This window comes from Bombina bombina, chromosome 6, assembly GCF_027579735.1.
Source record: "Bombina bombina isolate aBomBom1 chromosome 6, aBomBom1.pri, whole genome shotgun sequence".
NCBI lineage: Eukaryota > Metazoa > Chordata > Amphibia > Anura > Bombinatoridae > Bombina > Bombina bombina.
The window spans coordinates 985030800-985051676 of NC_069504.1; the positions used below are offsets into that span (position 1 = coordinate 985030800).

General features: G+C 38.7%; 1 protein-coding gene across 1 annotated transcript in view; it reads right to left on the reverse strand.

The window, feature by feature from the left end:
- Positions 1–20877, reverse strand: part of CAMK2A (calcium/calmodulin dependent protein kinase II alpha) — a 369514-nt gene that overhangs the window by 243310 nt on the left and 105327 nt on the right. The window lies entirely within an intron of this gene.

A 20877-nucleotide genomic window follows, 5' to 3' on the forward strand; every position in this document is an offset into this window, starting at 1 on the left:
AAAGTTAACTAGTTTAAACACACTCAGTTTACATGCTAATAAATAAAATAAAAAAATGTAGCTCAATTTCGAATGAAGCAGAATAATCCCATATTTTTCCAAATAACTATTTGAATATTTACTAAAATGACACATGTTAAATTGTAAGGTATTTGTAATGTAATTATTACTAACACATAAGGCAGTCATGGCAATTTTACTACATATACAGGATAGATTCATAAATATCCAACATCTTATTCCATCCTATATACAGCTCTATTGAAAATCTTGTATAGTGGCAAATATATGTGAAATACGTGTGATATACGACCTCTGCTGTTTAAAATCTTATGTCTCAGCAAATGCAGCACACATATGTTGTCAAATACATAAATCTTCCCCAGATGCATTCATTGTTACAGAAACAATATGGACATGCCGCTTTTTCCACACTACAAATAAACTCTTGCTGGAAAAATCCATGGTAAAAAATTAACACTATAGAGGCAAGAAAGTGGCACACACAGAAAATGTATCTATCCGTCATAAGAGCAACCAGCAACAAAGTGCACAGCTGAACATTTTCACGTTTTTCACACAGAGATACAAGTTTTACATGGCTGTTAAATAAAGCACTGAGTTTTCTATTGGTTTAAAATACGTATCTACAGGTTTGAATCATGGGTTTCATCGATTTGTTGGATTTCATTTGATTAAGTATGAAAATACGTGTTTGGGTTGACCCATAGGGGTGCGTATTATTGTAAAATATGGACAAACTCACATGACATAGCTTTTTAAATCTTGCTAATTATCTTAACAAGCTGAAAATAGTGTAGGTAGCAAAGACACCATCTTCTCCCATCACTACTGTCTTAAGCAATTATCCACTTTATAAGGCTGTACAGCGTGAACAGCAGCATTGCCAGAAATATTCTGCATGAAAAGTTCCCAGATTCACCTTTCCCTCACTCAATGAAAATTCAGTGACATCTGAGCCATGTCTACTCTCCCCAATGTAAACTTGAGACAGTAAGACTCATTTTCCTTTAATCACCTGTAAAATACTCTGTCAAAATGTCATTTATCAGCTGCTCACTCCATTATACACACAATCACCAATAATTGTTCTGCACAATGCTTCAGTCGCATCAAATTAAGAGCACGGGCAATGACTGCAAATATCTTGCATTATCATTGCCCACCTTTTACACATGCAATAATGCACCCAAGGTGCATGAGGAAAATCTAAGAATCACAGCTGGATTCACATGTGTTATCCTAATTAATCTTTAATGAATCAGACACTCTGTGTTATAATTCCAGCTGACTCTGTTAACACCACATAAGGCGTTGGTGAAAAAATATTATGCACAGAAAGTGTGACATTGCATTTCTTTGTTCTAGTAAGTTTATTCATAATGGCTTTACACCATATCCGTACATGCAGTTGTCACTTGAATTATAAATCAAGAAGAAATCAATGAAGAACTAAACCACACACATAGTTTAGCAGTTGGGGAATAAGTGACTAGTCCACTTGTCTCCAAAGACAGACAAAAATCCTTATTTTTTTTTTTATTTTTTTACTTATCCTCCCAATTTCTAGTATAGATGGATAGATAGATGATAGATAGATATAGAGATCAATAGATAGACATAGAAATAGCTGATAGATAGATAGACAGACAGAGAAAGAGAGAGATGATATATACATAGATTATAGATAGATATATAGATATAGAGATAGATAGATGATAGATAGAAAGATAGAGATATATAGATGATATATAGATAGATAGATAGATAGATAATATAGAATTAGATAGATGGATAGATATACTGTAGCTATAGATATTGTCACAAATTAATGCTCATTCCAGTTTACAAGTTCAATAATGTGGATGCAAGCACTATGAAAGTTCACTCTCGTGAACGAGTTTGGACATGTGCATAGAGGTACGTCCCCTATAAAACCTGGTCATGAAGGCGCAATTTCATTTAAGGGTCTTCTAGGCAGATACAATGTAGGAAGGCAGCTGGTTCAGGATTTACAGTTTAAAGAATTTTAAAATCTAGTAAAAGAAGATATTATGTAATTTGCATAGAAACCCGTAGTCACTAGTGATGTCGCGTACCTAAAATTTTCAGTTCGCGAACGGCGAACGCAAACTTCCGCAAATGTTCGCGAACCGGGTGAACCGCCATAGACTTCAATAGGCAGGCGAATTTTAAAACCCACAGGGACTCTTTCTGGCCACAATAGTGATGGAAAAGTTGTTTCAAGGGGACTAACACCTGGACTGTGGCATGCCGGAGGGGGATCCATGGCAAAACTCCCATGGAAAATTACATAGTTGATGCAGAGTCTGGTTTTAATCCATAAAGGGCATAAATCACCTAACATTCCTAAATTGTTTGGAATAACGTGCTTTAAAACATCAGGTATGATGTTGTATAGATCAGGTAGTGTAAGGATTACGCCCGCTTCACAGTGACAGACCAAACTCCCCGTTTAACGCACAGCAAACAACCACAAACAGTACATTAGCACAACCGCAAACTCCCCATTTGCACAAGGTTGGACCTGAACTCTGCAATGACGGCATTCTGGTGGTGGCAACAGCATGCGTTGATTGGCATGCTGTCTGGCTGACCCCGGGTGCCGATACATGCTGTCTGACTGTGCCACTAGCTCCTTGCGACAACCTCCCCCTGCTTCCAACTCGTCTCGTCCTCCTCTCTGTCTCCCCATCTGAACTTTCCCCCTGTTCTTCTTCTCTTCTAGCGGGCACCCACATGATATCCACGGACGCATCGTCATCATCAACCACTTCACTTGTTTCTGACAACTCAGCAAAGGAAGCAGCAGCGGGAACAACATCATCATCCTCACACGTCCATGTGTGTAATGCTGCCTGACTGAGACATATCCCTGTTATCTACATCCTCTGGCAATAATGGTTGCGCATCACTCATTTCTTCCAACTGATGTGTAAATAACTCCTCTGACAGATCAAGTGAAGCGGCTGTGGTGCTGGAGGAGGATGGTGCATCAAGGTTCCGAGCGGAAGCTGTAGAAGATTAGGTGTCCTGTGTTAGACAGTCAACTATGTCCTCAGAACTTTTCGAGTTCAGGGTACGTGGCCTCTGAACACTGGGCATTATTCTAGGGCCAAAGGGAATCACAGCACAACGACCACAACGGCCCTTGCGGGGTGGCCTGCCTCTGCCTGTCATTTTTTTTTCCATTAGTGGTACTATGCGTGCAAGCTACTGTGACAACAGATATGAGTGGCACTGTGCACTGGCAGAAGTTGGCAGAGTAGACGCTGTAGGTCTGACACACACGCTTGCAGACAACTAACTGCTATTCAATCTATTACAGTCTAAATTGTATTATTTTTTTTAAATGTACACTACTGTTACACCAGATATGAGTTGCACTGGTGTGACACTGTGCCCTGGCAGGCCCTGAAACGCACACGTGTGAAGGAAACTGACTGCTATTATTTCACAGTCAAATTTCTAGTTTTTATTTTAATGTACACTACTGTTACACCAGATATGAGTTGCACTGGTGTGACACTGTGCCCTGGCAAGCCCTGAAACGCACACGCGTGAAGGAAACTGACTGCTATTATTTCACAGTGAAATTTCTATTTAATTTTTAATGTACACTACTGTTACACCAGATATGAGTTGCACTGGTGTGACACTGTGCCCTGGCAGGCCCTGAAATGCACACATGTAAAGGAAACTGACTGCTATTATTTCACAGTCAAATTTCTAGTTTTTTTTTTATGTACACTACTGTTACACCAGATATGAGTTGCACTGGTGTGACACTGTGCCCTGGCAGGCCCTGAAACGCGTGCTATTATTTCACAGTCAAATTTCTATTTTTTTTTTAATGTGCACTACTGTTACACCAGATATGAGTTGCACTGGTGTGACACTGTGCCCTCACAGGCCCTGAAACGCACACGTGTGAAGGAAACTGACTGCTATTATTTCACAGTCAAAAAAATGTTGTTGTTTTTTAAATGTACACTACTGTTACACCAGATATGAGTTGCACTGGTGTGACACTGTGCCCTGGCAGGCCCTGAAATGCACACGTGTGAAGGAAACTGACTGCTATTATTTCACAGTCAAATTTCTATTTTTTTATTTTTTAATGTACACTACTGTTACACCAGATATGAGTTGCACTGGTGTGACACTGTGCCCTGGCAGGCCCTGAAATGCACACGTGTGAAGGAAATTGACTGCTATTATTTCACAGTCAAAAAAGTGTTTTTTTTTTTTAAATGTACACTACTGTTACACCAGATATGAGTTGCACTGGTGTGACACTGTGCCCTGGCAGGCCCTGAAACGCACACGTGTGAAGGAAACTGACTGCTATTATTTCACAGTCAAATTTCTAGGTTTTTTTTTAATGTACACTACTGTTACACCGGATATGAGTTGCACTGGTGTGACACTGTGCCCTGGCAGGCCCTGAAACACACACGCGTGAAGGAAACTGACTGCTATTATTTCACAGTCAAATTTCTATTTAATTTTTAATGTACACTACTGTTACACCAGATATGAGTTGCACTGGTGTGACACTGTGCCCTGGCAGGCCCTGAAATGCACACGTGTAAAGGAAACTGACTGCTATTATTTCACAGTCAAATTTCTAGTTTTTTTTTTTATGTACACTACTGTTACACCAGATATGAGTTGCACTGGTGTGACACTGTGCCCTCACAGGCCCTGAAACGCACACGTGTGAAGGAAACTGACTGCTATTATTTCACAGTCAAATTTCTATTTTTTTATTTTTTAATGTACACTACTGTTACACCATATATGAGTTGCACTGGTGTGACACTGTGCCCTGGCAGGCCCTGAAATGCACACGTGTGAAGGAAATTGACTGCTATTATTTCACAGTCAAAAAAGTGTTTTTTTTTTTAAATGTACACTACTGTTACACCAGATATGAGTTGCACTGGTGTGACACTGTGCCCTGGCAGGCCCTGAAATGCACACGTGTGAAGGAAACTGACTGCTATTATTTCACAGTCAAATTTCTATTTTTTTATTTTTTAATGTACACTACTGTAACACCAGATATGAGTTGCACTGGTGTGACACTGTGCCCTGGCAGGCCCTGAAATGCACACGTGTGAAGGAAACTGACTGCTATTATTTCACAGTCAAAAAAGTGTTTTTTTTTTTAAATGTACACTACTGTTACACCAGATATGAGTTGCACTGGTGTGACACTGTGCCCTGGCAGGCCCTGAAACGCACACGTGTGAAGGAAACTGACTGCTATTATTTCACAGTCAAATTTCTAGTTTTTTTTTTTTTAATGTACACTACTGTTACACCGGATATGAGTTGCACTGGTGTGACACTGTGCCCTGGCAGGCCCTGAAACGCACACGCGTGAAGGAAACTGACTGTTATTATTTCATAGTCAAATTTCTATTTAATTTTTAATGTACACTACTGTTACACCAGATATGAGTTGCACTGGGGTGACACTGTGCCCTGGCAGGCCCTGAAATGCACACGTGTGAAGGAAACTGACTGCTATTATTTCACAGTCAAATTTCTAGTTTTTTTTTTTATGTACACTACTGTTACACCTGATATGAGTTGCACTGGTGTGACACTGTGCCCTGGCGGGCCTTGAAACGCGTGCTATTATTTCACAGTCAAATTTCTATTTTTTTTTTTAATGTACACTACTGTTACACCAGATATGAGTTGCACTGGTGTGACACTGTGCCCTCACAGGCCCTGAAACGCACACGTGTGAAGGAAACTGACTGCTATTATTTCACAGTCAAATTTCTGTTTTTTTTTTTTTTTAATGTACATTACTGTTACACCAGATATGAGTTGCACTGGTGTGACACTGTGCCCTGGCAGGCCCTGAAACGCACACGTGTGAAGGAAACTGACTGCTATTATTTCACAGTCAAATTTCTAGATTTTTTTTTAATGTACACTACTGTTACACCGGATATGAGTTGCACTGGTGTGACACTGTGCCCTGGCAGGCCCTGAAATGCACACGTGTAAAGGAAACTGACTGCTATTATTTCACAGTCAAATTTCTAGTTTTTTTTTTTAACCCCTTAACGACCGAGGACGTACGCCATACGTCCTCAGAAAAAATACAGTTAATGCCTGAGGACGTATGGCGTACGTCCTCGGTTTGGAAAGCAGCTGGAAGCGATCCTGATCGCTTCCAGCTGCTTTCCAGTTATTGCAGGATGCCTCGATATCGAGGCATCCTGCAATAACAAATTTTACCCCTCCGGTGCAGAGAGAGCCACTCTGTGGCCCTCTCTGCACCGGGCATCGATGGCCGCATTCGTTGGTGGGTGGGAGCTGAAGTGGGAGGCGGGTGGGCGGCCATCGATGCGGTCCTTGTCAGAGAGGGGGGCGGGATCGCCGGGGGCGCGCGCGCGTGCATGGGAGGAGGCGGGCGGGTGCGTGCACGGGGAGGGAGCGGGTGGGAACCGCTACACTACAGAAAAAAATGTTTTTATAAGTGGGAGAAAGGGGTGCAAAATATTTAGTACTTGGAAATCTAAGTGATCTGGGAGCGGGTGGGGGATTGGTATTGGGGAGGGGGAAGCTACACTACAGAAAAATGAAATAAAAATTAAAAAAAATCATTTTATTTGCAAACTGGGTACAGGCAGACAGCTGCCAGTACCCAATATGGCCCCAATAAGGCAGAGGGGGAGGGTTAGGAAGCTGTTTTGGGGGGATCAGGGAGGTTGGGGGCTAAGGGGGGGATCCTACACAACAGCATATGTAAATATGCTAAAAAATATATATATATAAAAAAAAAGATACCTTTTATTTTAGAACTGGCAGACTTTCTGCCAGTACTTAAGATGGCGGGACAATTGTGGGGTGGGGGAGGGAAGAGAGCTCTTTGGGAGGGATCAGGGGGTCTGATGTGTCCGGTGGGAAGCTGATCTCTACACTAAAGCTAAAATTAACCCTGCAAGCTCCCTACAAGCTACCTAATTAATCCCTTCACTGCTGGGCATAATTCATGTGTTGTGCCCAGTTGCATTTAGTGGCCTTCTAACTACCAAAAAGCAACGCCAAAGCCATATATGTCTGCTATTTCTGAACAAAGGGGATCCCAGAGAAGGATTTACAACCATTTGTGCCATAATTGCACAAGCTGTTTGTAAATAATTTCAGTGAGAAACCTAAAGTTTTTGAAAAAGTTGACTTTTTAATTTGATCGCATTTGGCGGTGAAATGGTGGCATTAAATATACCAAAATGGGCCTAGATCAATACTTGGGGTTGTCTACTACACTACGCTAAAGCTAAAATTAACCCTACAAGCTCCCTACAAGCTCCCTAATTAACCCCTGCACTGCTGAGCATAATACACGTGTGGTGTGCAGCGGCATTTAGTGGCCTTCTAATTACCAAAAATCAATGCCAAAGCCATATATGTCTGCTATTTCTGAAAAAAGGGGATCCCAGAGAAGCATTTACAACCATTTGTGCCATAATTGCACAAAATGTTTGTAAATGATTTCAATGAGAAACCTAAAATTTGGAAAAATGTAACGGTTTTTTTTTTATTTGATCGCATTTGGCGGTGAAATGGTGGCATTAAATATACCAAGATGGGCCTAGATCAATACTTTGGGTTGTCTACTACACTACACTAAAGCTAAAATTACCCCAAAAAGCTCCCTACATGCTCCCTAATTAACCCCTTCACTGCTGGACATAATACACATGTGGTGCGCAGTGGCATTTAGCGGCCTTCTAATTATCAAAAAGCAACGTCAAAGCCATATATGTCTGCTATTTCTGAACAAAGGGGATCCCAGAGAAACATGTACAACCATTTATGCCATAATTGCACAAGTTGTTTGTAAATAATTTCAGTGAGAAACCTAAAGTTTGTGAAAAAATTTGTGAAAAAGTGAACAATTTTTTTTATTTGATCGCATTTAGTGGTGAAATGGTGGCATGAAATATACCAAAATGGGCCTAGATCAATACTTTGGGATGTCTTCTAAAAATAAATATATACATGTCAATGGCTATTCAGGGATTCCTCACAGATATCAGTGTTCCAATGTAACTAGCGCTAATTTTGAAAAAAAAAAATGGTTTAGAAATAGCAAAGTGCTACTTGTATTTATGGCCCTATAACTTGCAAAAAAAGCAAAGAATATGTAAACATTGGGTATTTCTAAACTCAGGACAAAATTTAGAAACTATTTAGCATGGGTGTTTTTTGGTGGTTGTAGATGAGTAACAGATTTTGGGAGTCAAAGTTAGAAAAAGTGTGTTTTTTTCCATTTTTTCCTCATATTTTATAAAAATTTTTATAGTAAATTATAGGATATGATAAAAATAATGGAATCGTTAGAAAGTCCATTTAATGGCGAGAAAAACGGTATATAATATGTGTGGGTACAGTAAACGAGTAAGAGGAAAATTACAGCTAAACACAAACACCGCAGAAATGTAAAAATAGCCCTGGTCCCAAACGGACAGAAAATGGAAAAGTGCTGTGGTCATTAAGGGGTTAATGTACACTACTGTTACACCAGATATGAGTTGCACTGGTGTGACACTGTGCCCTGGCAGGCCCTGAAATGCACATGTGTGAAGGAAACTGACTGCTATTATTTCAAAGTCAAAAAAGTGTTTTTTTTTTTTTAAATGTACACTACTGTTACACCAGATATGAGTTGCACTGGTGTGACACTGTGCCCTGGCAGGCCCTGAAACACACACGTGTGAAGGAAACTGACTGCTATTATTTCACAGTCAAAAAAGTGTTGTTTTTTTTAAATGTACACTACTGTTACACCAGATATGAGTGGTGGCACTGGGCAAGTGGGCACAGTATACGATGTGAGCCTGACACACACGCTGGCAGGCAGGCAACTGCAATTAGATTACACAGGAAAAAAAAAAAAAAAAGCAGACTGATGTTCTAGCCCTAAAAAGGGCTTTTTGGGGTGCTGTCCTTACAGCAAAGATCAGATGAGTCCTTCAGGACTGTAGTGGACACTGAAAACACTAGCCTAGCTATCGATTTCCCTATTAAATCAGCAGCAGCTACACTGTCCCTCCTCTCACTAAGAATGCAGCTTCCGAATGAATCTAAAATGGATGCTGTCCAGGAGGTGGGAGGGTCTGAGAGGGAGGGTCTGCTTCTGATTGGCTGGAATGTGTCTGCTGACTTTGAGGTACAGGGTCAAAGTTTACTCAATGATGATGAATAGGGGGCGGACCGAACATCGCATATGTTCGCCCTTTGCGGCGAATGCGAACATGCTATGTTCGCCGGGAATTATTTGCGACATCACTACACCATTTTGTTTTCAGTTGATGACAAAATGGAAATGGTACTTCAATAAACAATAGATGTAAATACTGTTAAAAACAATACTTGTGAAAGTTTAAAAACAACCATATAGCAATAGAAAAAAAGGTGCACAGTCTGCCCCTCCTGACAACATAAAATATGCACTCAGATGGTTTAGCAGTGGTGGAAATGGATTACAATAGGTTTCTATGAAAGTCCAGATTGAGTGATCCCTTTTTAAAACCTGATTTAAAACACAACAGTATGAATGATAATCATGATAGTGCAAATGTGTATTACAATCGAATATGAAAATGAAATTTAAAAAACATGCCATTCGTAGATGTTGGGATCCTGAAGTGACTATTCCTATCCCCGTAGCTGTACAGGATATCACGCACCTGTGTGTCTATATATATATATATATATATATATATATATATATATACAGTATTTATATATATGTAGATATAGATATAACATGCCAAAGAAGGATGCACCCGCCAGGAATGTTTGTTATTTTGTATGTCTGACGAAGGGGTGATACCCCGAAATGTTACATTAAATGGTAACAAGAAAAAATTCCTGGCGAGTGCATCCTTCTTTGGCATATTATATCTATATCGTGGAAGCACCCTGGGTAGATGTATGAAGAAACCGTGAGTGCTGGCCTGTTGTACATATATATATACTGTATATATATATATATATATATATATATATATATATATATATATATATATATGTGTGTGTGTATATGTATAAATTTACTTAAACATATTTAAATGTGTGCCCCGTCCAATGTATACAGCCTCCCCAATAGAGATGAAAGGAGCTTTAATTAATCAAGATCATGTATGTTAATAAACCACATGTCTCCTGTAGCCATTGCAATGTGTTTTGTGCATGTGCAAGATAATAGTTTGTTTGTAAATACCCGTGAAATAGTTGTAAATATGTCCAAAATGCCCTTAGCAAGTGCCCAGAGGTGTTAAATTTGAAAAGACATAACTGGACTTGAAAAGATGTGGAAAAGTAATTAAAAAATGGGTGGTGATTACTGAGAACTTTTCAGCCCCATAGGAGAAATAGGGTTTTTATTGAGAATCTGAAAAACCATTAGCCATAGATTAGTGGTAGACAACTATGTGTTGATTTATCTAAATGTGCATATACCACTTGAAAACCTTCTTATTTTGTTTTTTTTATATATTATATCCTCTGTTGTGCCCACTATGGGATAGATTCAAATGGGTATTTTAACATATCAATAGAGTTGCATGCTTCCTTCCACAAAAACACTAGTCTATCAGTGGCTGACTGGGGAAGGGAAGCTGGTAGGTCACACAGTAACTAGATTGTATCACAGTTAATAGTGTATGTACACAAACTGAAGATAGACACCCAAAAAGGGATCCAATAAAGAACTCTAATATTGGAATTACAAGTATAAAAAATATTCTGGTCACACAGTATCCCTTCCCCTAAACTCTAGCAGGAGTCTCCTCAACTCCACCCTATTGTATACATTGTTAACTATAAATGAACATTGATCAGTGATTGTATCTCCTTGACTATAGTACTTATGCCCTCCCAAGCAAGTGATGTTGAAGTCATTTACAAATATGGCCTCCAACATAAGGGAATGGCACTGTATATGCACAATAAGCAGTGACACTTTTTTAATGCAATTTTTGTAAAGGATTGAGGCATAGACATACAACAATAGCTGCAGGTCAGGGGACCTATAAAAAAAATAATTTAAAAGGGACATGAAACCCACATTTTTTCTTGCATGATTCAGATAGAGAATACAATTTTATACAACAATCCAATTTGCTTCTATTATCTAATTTTTTGAATAAATAGTAATGCACATGTGTGAGCCAATCACACAAGGCATCTATGTGCAGCCACCATTAAGAATCTACTGAACCTATTTAGATATGCTTTTAAACAAATTATATCAAGAGAATAAAGAAATTGGGGGGGGGGGCGGAGCAAAGCGTTGACCCTGCAGGATGTATCATGGAAGAGCTCCCGGCTCTAATATAGATCTTTTATAGTTTTTAGGGCTCTCTATATGTTAATTGTGATTATATAGACGATATATCTATTATTATTATTATTATTCTTTATTTATAAAGCGCTAACAGGTTCCACAGTGCTGTCCGTGGGTAAAAAAAAAGTACAACGGTGAAATAATGCAATAAAAGACAACATTTTACAGACAAATACAGGGGGAACTGAGGGCGCTGTTCCCGTGGGAACTTACAATCTAGATGGGTAGGAGGATGGGAAACAGAAGGTGGGGACTGCAGAGGTGAGAATTATATTAGTTAGGAGCTAGATGAGGGCAACTGTTAGGTAAGTGAAATTCATGTGTTACTGAGTCGGGTGATAAGCTTCCTTGAACAAAAAGGTCTTTAGGGAATGTTTAAAGCAGGAGAGGTTAGGAGAAAGTCTGACTGCTCGAGGAAGTGCGTTTCAGAGGGTTGGTGCCGCACAAGAGAAGTCATGTATATTTTTAGGTGGTGAGAGGCCATCCAGGAGGAAACAGATAAGCAGTCTCTGATGTGAGAATTAACAGAAGGAGAGAGTGCAGGGGTGGATAGGTAGATCTGGGTATCATCAGCAAAGAGGTGATGGTTGAAGCCAAAGCTGTTGATAAGTTTACCCAGTGAAGAAGTGTAAATAGAGAAGAGTAGAGGACCCAGGACAGAGCCTTGAGGTACTCCAACAGACAGAGGCAAAAGAGAGGAGGAGTCACCAGCAAAAGTGACACAGAAGGATCTGTTATAGAGATAAGAGTGAATCCAGGAGAGGGCAGTGTCACAGAGCCCAAGAGAGCTGAGAGTCCGTAGGAGAAGGGGATGGTCAACAGTGTCAAAGGCAGCAGAGAGGTCAAGTAAGATAAGTATAGAGTAGTAGCATTTGTTTTTAGCAGAAAGGAGATCATTAGTAACCTTGGTGAGGGCAGTCTCAGTTGAGTGTTGCGGACGGAAGCCAGATTGCAGGGGGTCGAGCAATGAGTTGGAGGAGGCAGGGAATGAGCCGGGAGAAAGGGATAGGTTGAATATGTGAGTAAGAGCTGGAGTGAGGGTGGGAGACAGAGTAGGTATAAGATGTAAAGGAATAGGGTCAAGTGGGCAGGTAGTGAGGTGTGAGGAAGACAATAGGGAACCCACTTCACTCTCAGTGGTTGGGAGGAGGGTGCAGAGGGGGTGATTGAGAGTGAGGTTGGGAGATTACAGGCTTGTGTTGGGATGTTTCTTTGGATGGTGTTTTATTGAAAATGTAGTCAGCTAGTTCTTGAGCACTGAATGCAAATGAGGGTGGTGGTGCAGGTGGTTAGAGGAGAGAGGTGAAAATGGAGAAGAGTATTTTAGGGTTTGAGGAGTGAGTGGATATAAGAGAAGTAGGTATGCTTAGCTAAGTGAAGGGCAGAGATGTAAGAGTAAAGAATGAACTTATAGTGCATGAAATCAGGTTCAGAGCGGGATTTCCTCCAGGCACGTTCAGCAGCGTGTTAGCAGTTTTGTAAGTGGCGTGTTTGCTGGGAGTGCCAGGGCTGGAGCTGACTATGTGGGGCTTTGCGAATTTGGGGAGGAGCGTGAGTGTCAAGTGCAGAGGAGAGAGTATTGTTATAGGGGGTTCTAGCAAGGTCAGGGCAAGATATCGTGGAAGTGTGGGGGCAGCATATTTGAATAAGGTTGGAGAGTTGGGGAGGGTCCACAGTGTGCAGATTTCTACAGGTGCGGGGGCTAGGGGGAGAAGTAGGTTTTGCCTGTGTATTAAGATTAAAGGTGAGCATATGGTGGTCTGAGAAATGGGCGACAGGCAACATCAGAGAGAGAGCAAAGATTGGAGAGAACCAGATCAATAGAGTGTCAATAATGGTGGGTAGGAAATAGGGTGGATTGTGAGAGGTCGAAGGGGTAGATGGATTGTCAATGGGGATGTTAAAGTCATCCAGAATTAGAGTAGGTGTATTTGTATATTTGAGAGAAAGTGAGGAAGACAGGCATAAAAGTTTTCAAGGAATTGGGAGGTTGGTCCAGGGGGCAATAGATAACTGCCACTCTGAGAGAGAGGGGGGAGAACAAGCAAATGCAGTGGACTTTAAAGGAAGAAAAGGTGAGAGATGGAAATGGAGATAGGTACTGATAGGAGCAGGAGTGGGAGAGTAAGATGTCAACACCGCCACCATGTCTCTCACCTGGCCTAGATGCGTGGCTAAAGTGAAGACCACCATGTGTGAGAGCAGCATAGACCTTCAGGAATCTGGGAGAGCGTCTTAAGACCGTGTCCTTAGCCTATACTGATCAGTCACAGTATGTAGCTATATATAGTTTGCGGGCTATGAGCTGCTGAAAAATACACCCCAGGTAACTGGGATATTGAGCAATTTGGCTCACTCTGCAACAGATGTAATAGTTTACACTAGTCATAGACGATCTTTATGTACAGAACAAAAGATTGCACGGCTCTGTGGAATAACCCTCCGCAGGGAGATGAGATTTAAGATGGCAACTACCTCGTGGGATAAAGAAATCCTGCAGCTGTAAGATACTCAGTTTCTGCAGCTGAAGAAAGTTCTCCTGAATTTCTTTGAGAGTAAACGTCCAACTAACGTCTACCCAGCACCACCAGTAAAGCCTTTTCCGTGGCTAGTGGAGGAACCACAATTTTTAGAGTTAAATTACAGGAAAAGCAGACAAAACAAATCATAAAAGCATATGGTAAAGTTGTTTTCACTATTTATAATTAAATGGACTCAAAATGTTTATTTCATGATTCAGATAAAGCATTTAATTTTGATCAACTTTGAAATGTACCTCTAGTGTCTACATTGTTCTCTTGGTATCCTTTGTTGAAAAGAATACCTAGGTACGCTTAGGAGCAGCAATGCATTACTGGGAGCTGCACATATATGCCTCTTTTAATTGGCTTACCTGATGTGTTCAGCTAACTCCCAGTAATGCATTGCTGATCCCTCGACAAACAATACCAAGAGAACAAAGCAAATTTGATAATACAAGTAAGTTGGAAAGTTGTTTAGGATTGCATGCTCTATCTGAATTGGGAAATATTTTTTTTGTCTTTCATGTCCCTTTAAACTTTTTGCAGGTAATTACATATTGAGTTTAATATCCCCTTAAACTTTGCTTACAACATAAAATTTTAATTTATATTCACTTCAAACAGAGTTTTCATTAATACCAAATTCTGCAATGTGATATGCTGATTTCCATAGAGACCCATTTCTTTCTATGTAAAGAAGCTCTCTGGAAGCTTAAAGTACAGAATGAAAACATAATATTATTGCGTTCAGTGGGGACTGCCTCTGCAAAGTCTGTGAGGTGGTTAATCACAGTTCCAGTATCAAAGTATTAACAAATCCAGACACACACTTAATGGATCCAGGTATAGCCACCCTGCAAACCTACTATTTTGGGATCTAATTATCTACTGTTTTATGTCTTTACTTTGTAATAATAATAATCCCATTTAAACCACAAGAGGTCAAATAGACTTAAGCAGTAGCTAACTTTTGTAAAAGTAATAATTATTTGATATAAAAAAATCCAAGTCTTCATGCCAACTGATAAGATTAATTTATTAATTAGATATACAGTTAATCAGATGTGATTAATCAACTGAGGTATAATTCATCTGATACCCCTTTGAAAAAAATAAATATGAACTGGTTTTTGGTAGATGATATATTTTAAAAGAGCAACTGATCACGTTTCATAAGTATAACGCTTTCAAAACCCAAGGGATTCTTCATCAAGAAATGTGGAGCGGTTGCATTAGCATAGATAACTAGTTAAAGCAATAAAAGGCATCTGTTTTGTGTCTTTAGGGACTACATTAGCAGCACCTGAATCTTCAAATTGCCCTAACAGTGTATTTATCCCCTGAGTTACACCCACAGTAACATTGTTAAAACCCTCTAGATTTGTATGGAAGAGTAGATAAAGCAAAGAGAAGATGCATATAGAGTTAGTGTTAAGGTTCTGTGAGGTAAAAAGTAAGAAATATATGTTTTACAGGGAACAATAAGAGATGGTAATGACAAACACTGTGGGCGACTTTATGAATGCCTAGGATAAGCATAAGGCTATACTACACACTAGATAAGTTTATAATTTTAAGAAATATTGGGCAACCTTGTTGGGCCTATGGTTCTTATCTGCCGTCAAAATCTATGTTTTTATGTAAAGGGACACAGAACTAAAAATAACCTATCAATATTAAAACAGCACAAATTAAATATGAATATACTATATATATATATATATATATATATATATATATATATATATATATATATATATATATATATATATATATATATATATATACAGGTAGCCCTCAGTTTACGCCGGGGTTAGGTTCCAGAAGGAATGGTTGTAAATCGAAACCGTTGTAAATTGAAACCCAGTTAATAATGTAAGTTAATGGGTAGTGAGGGAGATAGGTTCCAGGCCCCTCTCAAAATTGTCATAAGTAACATCTAATACATTATTTTTAAAGCTTTGAAATGAAGACTTTAAATGCTAAACAGCATTATAAACCTAATAAATTAATCACACAACACAGACTTCACTTTCATTTTTCTGCAAACAGTTCTTTCTATGCATTCCAATCTGTACTGATTTATAGACAGGAAGATCTTGTTCCTTTGAAATCTGCTCGATAGCTCAGGTCTGGTTAAACTGATTCATTTCAGCTTGCTTGTCTTTGCTGCAACACAAGCGGACAGCTCCACCTACAGGCTATTTTAATAAATGCACTCAATGCTTTTCAATAGCAGTCACATGACTGGAAAAAAAGGTTGTTATTCTGAAACGGTGTAAATTGAACCGTTGTAAAACGAGGGCCACCTGTATATATATATATATATATATATATATATATATATATATATATATATATATATAATATATATTAAAAAAATGACTGATATTTTCTTAATAGCCAAACCCCACCCACTTCTACCATATTTGGAGAAGCCAATGTGGACTTTAGTCTGCTGACAGTGAAACTTGCTGCAGTAATTATGTTAGTAAAGTACATTGTTTTGCAGTTGTTATCAGCAAAAGCCAATTACGTAAATATATGTAGCAAGGTTAGCCTTGATAATATAGTGTATTTCAAGTTCTGAGAATTAAAAAATCCTCTATTTCAGAGCCACATTAAATTAAAAGGATTAAAAAAAATTAAGATGCAAAGTTGTTCCTATATGCATAAAGCTTTTATATAAAAATCTCAAGGTGATTACTGTCCTTAAAGGACCAGTCAACATAGTAGATTTGCATAATCAACAAATGCAAGATAACAAGACAATGCAATAGCACTTAGTCTAAACTTCAAATTATTAGTAGATTTTTTTTCTGACAATTTTAAAAGTTTTGTCTTTTTCCACTCCCCTCTGTACCATGTGACAGCCATCAGCCAATCACAAATGCATACACATACCATGTGACAGCCATCAGCTATTCACAAATGCATACACACTTATTCTTGCACATGCTCAGTAGGAGCTGGTGACTCAAAACGTTTAAATATAAAAAGACTGTGCACATTTTGTTACTTGAAGTACATTGGAAAGTGGTTTAAAATAGCATGCTCTATCTGAATAATGAAAGTTTAATTTTGATTGAGTGTCCCTTTAAATTGAAATTGAAAATAACACTACAGTATTGGTTTTATACTTCCTACTAATCCCCACCGGCTAAGAAAGACACAACTGGTGGAGGAGGACACACCTCTACATGTATGACATTGATTCATTTTTTTTAAAGACAGGAACACGAATTAAAAAAAAACTGAAATGCATTTTGAAATACCCTCCTTTAAATGAAGCAAAATAAATACAATAGTTGAGTAAAAAAGAGCTCTCAAATGTCCCACATATTGTTGGATTTTCCCAGTCTGCCTTGCAGTTGCAGTGTTTCCTTCAGGGCAAATCTCACAGTTTTCAAACTGGAACCAGAGACTGCCCAGATTCCACTCACTGCTCACCTCATCTCCTACCCTGATCCACCCAATTATGCCCATATCAGACCCAACTTGTACACCCGCAACTCTGCCACATACAGCACCTCGGCATACAGAACAGCATAGTCCCTCTTACACTACAAAGATCTCTCAGCCTGGAAGGCATCTGGGAGGCATCATAAAATGTCCCTTTAACCCATTTGTGGGGGTTAAACAAGTTGTTCTGTGCAAGCAGTAGTGCAATAAGAAAGTTTTCATCTTGTCGCATTTTTATTAAAGGGATATGAAACCAAAAAAATGCCCTTCACGATTAAGATAGAGCATGTACATTTAAACAACTTTATAATCCACTTCTATTATCAATGTTTATTTGTTCTCTTGGTATCCTTTGTTAAAAAGCAGGGACGTAAGCTTAGGAGCCGGCCCATTTCTGGAGCACAATGTGGCAGCAGTTTTGCAAGAATGTTATCCATTTGTAAGTACACTAGATTACAGCACTCTTTTCTGCCATGTAGTGCCCCGGATTGCCTACCTAGGTATCTGTTCAACAAAGAATATCATGGAAAGAAGCAAATTTGATCATAGAAGTAAATTGGAAACTTTTTAAAAAAAAAGGGTTTGCTCTGTTGGAATCACAAAATAAATGTTTAGGTTTTTATATCCCTTTAACTTCTTTCTTTATGTAATATTAACCTATTATATAGAAACAGAGGTATGTTAGTCTCCTACCTTCTGTAGTAAAACAATCTGAATTTTATATTCTGCAGCACTAAGCACATCACTAAGCCCCCACCCCTGCAAATTAGAGCTGGGTTATCTGTCATTAGAAGCAGGTATTATAAGACTGCTGTCAAAACAACAAATGATATGACTGACAAGACACCAGTATTATAACTTTGCTTTTAATAGGAAGAAGGAAGAATTGATCGATCAACAGCAGCACCAAGTCATAAGATGGAGAGTGTTAGAAAAACATTTGAACTCATAGTTCGTCAAAGAAATATTTGTCAGCTGTGACAAGTCTTCCGTTCTTATAGGCAGTATGGAAAAGGAGGCATTAAAATAAGCCTTACATATAAAATGAATCATCTCTAAAGCATATAATTCTAGAGCATATCAAATTTACACAACCTAAAAAAAAATCAATTATCTATAGGACTGGAAATAAATTTAGTCTATAAGTTGCATTATACTGTTATGTTGGAGTGGGTGAATGAACCATATTGTATTCCATGGTGTGTGTTTCTATGGGAGACAGAGGGTGAGAAATAAAGAAAAGAACAGGGGAAGCATCTTCATATATGTGTGTATCTGTGTGTGCTTGTGTGTGTGTGTTATGTTTATCTGTGTGTCTTTGTGTGTGTGAGTGTGTATATGGGTATCTGTGTCTTTGTGTGTGTATCTGTGTGTCTTTGTGTGTGTGCATCTGTGTGTGTGTGTGCTTGTGTGTATGTGTATCTGTGTGTCTTTGTGTGTGTATCTGTGTGTGTGCTTGTGTGTATGTGTATCTGTGTGTCTTTGTGTGTGTGTGTCTGTGTGTCTTTGTGTGTGTATCTGTATGTGTGCTTGTATGTATGTGAGTGTATCTGCGTGTATCTGTGTGTGTGTGTCTGTGTGTGTGTGTGTGCTTGTGTGTATATGTATCTGTGTGTCTTTGTGTGTGTGAGTGTATGTATGTGTATCTGTGTGTTTGTGTGTGTGTGTATCTGTGTGTCTTTGTGTGTGTGTAAGTGTATGTATGTGTATCTGTGTTTCTGTGTGTGTGTATCTGTGTGTGTATGTGTTTGTGTATATCTGTGTGCATGTCTGTATGTGTGTGTGTGTGTTTCTGTGTGTATGTCTGTATGTGTTTGTGTGCTTCTGTTTGTCTTTGTGTGTGTATCTGTGGGTCTCTGTGTGTATGCCTGTATGTGTGTGTGTAATTCTGTGTGTCTTTGTGTTAATGTCTGTATGTGTGTGTGTGTGTGTTTCTATGTGTCTGTGTGTGTGTATCTGTGTGTCTCTGTGTGTATGCTTGTATGTGTGTGTGTAATTCTGTGTATCTTTGTGTTAATGTCTGTATGTATGTGTGTGTGTATTTCTATGTGTCTTTGTGTGTGTATCTGTGTGTGTGTGTGTATCCGTGTGTCTCTGTGTGTATGTCTGTATGTGTGTGTGTGTTTCTGTGTGTCTTTGTGTGTATGTTTGTATGTGTGTGACTAAGGGCCTGATGATCTAAGGCTCTCCCCCATGCAGGGATTATCTAAGAAGTCTTGTCATTACTGTGAGGTCCCTCGGAACTTTAGAAAGAAAAACTTTAACTTGAGAGCTGTTGATCTTACTATGCAAGTTTATGCATATGAAGAATAGACAATTGCATTACAAATTAATGCTCAAAAAAGCCCCCAAAGATTTTGCGAGATTCCTCTCCATGCCGGCGAGTTTTTAATCATCAGGACCTGTGTAAGATAGAGGGTAAGAAATGAAGAAAAGGATAGGTGGCAGGAAATGAGCAGAAGCTGCAAAAAGAAAATGATGTGACAGAGAGTATTGGAAGAAAGATCAGGAGATACAAAGAAAAAAAGAACAGATAGGGGAAAAAGAGAGAGGAAGAAGTGTATTGGGCACAGTACAATATGTTTACACCTCTCATTATAATGAATGGCAAACACGAGAAAAGCTAACAGCTGTTACAGACAAAGCCTATATTCCAAACCAGCTGAATGTCTTACAGTGTATATTGTCATGCTCCGATAGGGCATTTTCAAGTTCTGAGCCATCACAATCAGTTCATTAAGTAGATGTCCAAGACTCATTAATTCTCTCTTTTTTTAACAGACCCAAATGCTTCACTGCTTTTCCCCATTATTAGACAGCTCCAAAAAAAAGCTTATTGGGTATCCAGGGCCATCTGGCAAAAGAGTATTTGTTTAGCAACAAATAAATAAATTCCCCTCCTTTTGAGATTTATAATTTGCCATAACTGTAATAGATATTTAAAATAAATATTTTGTAAAATGACACTTCATGTTTGTCAGGTCAGGACAATTATCTGAAAAAAATTCACCATTTTGATCATTCATATTAAGCACAAGTGTCTGTGCTTTATTATATAGGTGTAAAATTAATCATATGTATTTACTTATATATTCAGGTACACATACACATATACAGTATATTATTATTCATATGTAGCTATTAACTAGTGTTGCTTGTCAGTATATATTTGCATAGTAAAGTTTTTGTACTTTAACAAAATAATTCATATTTAGTTATTATGATATTCAAGGTTCCCAACATAGCTGCATGATTCCTATCATTATATTATTCGTATAAATATACAGAAATGTCCCAAGTTTTTCATACATGGTTCCTTAGTCTATAAACATTAGTGGGGTTTGACCTTGATTAACGGTTAACTAGAGATACTGACTTGTTTTTCAGAACATATTTACAAAATAGATATTTGTCTATTATAGTTTAGTGACGAGTGCCATCTTCCGACAGAAAAATATTCTGACTGCT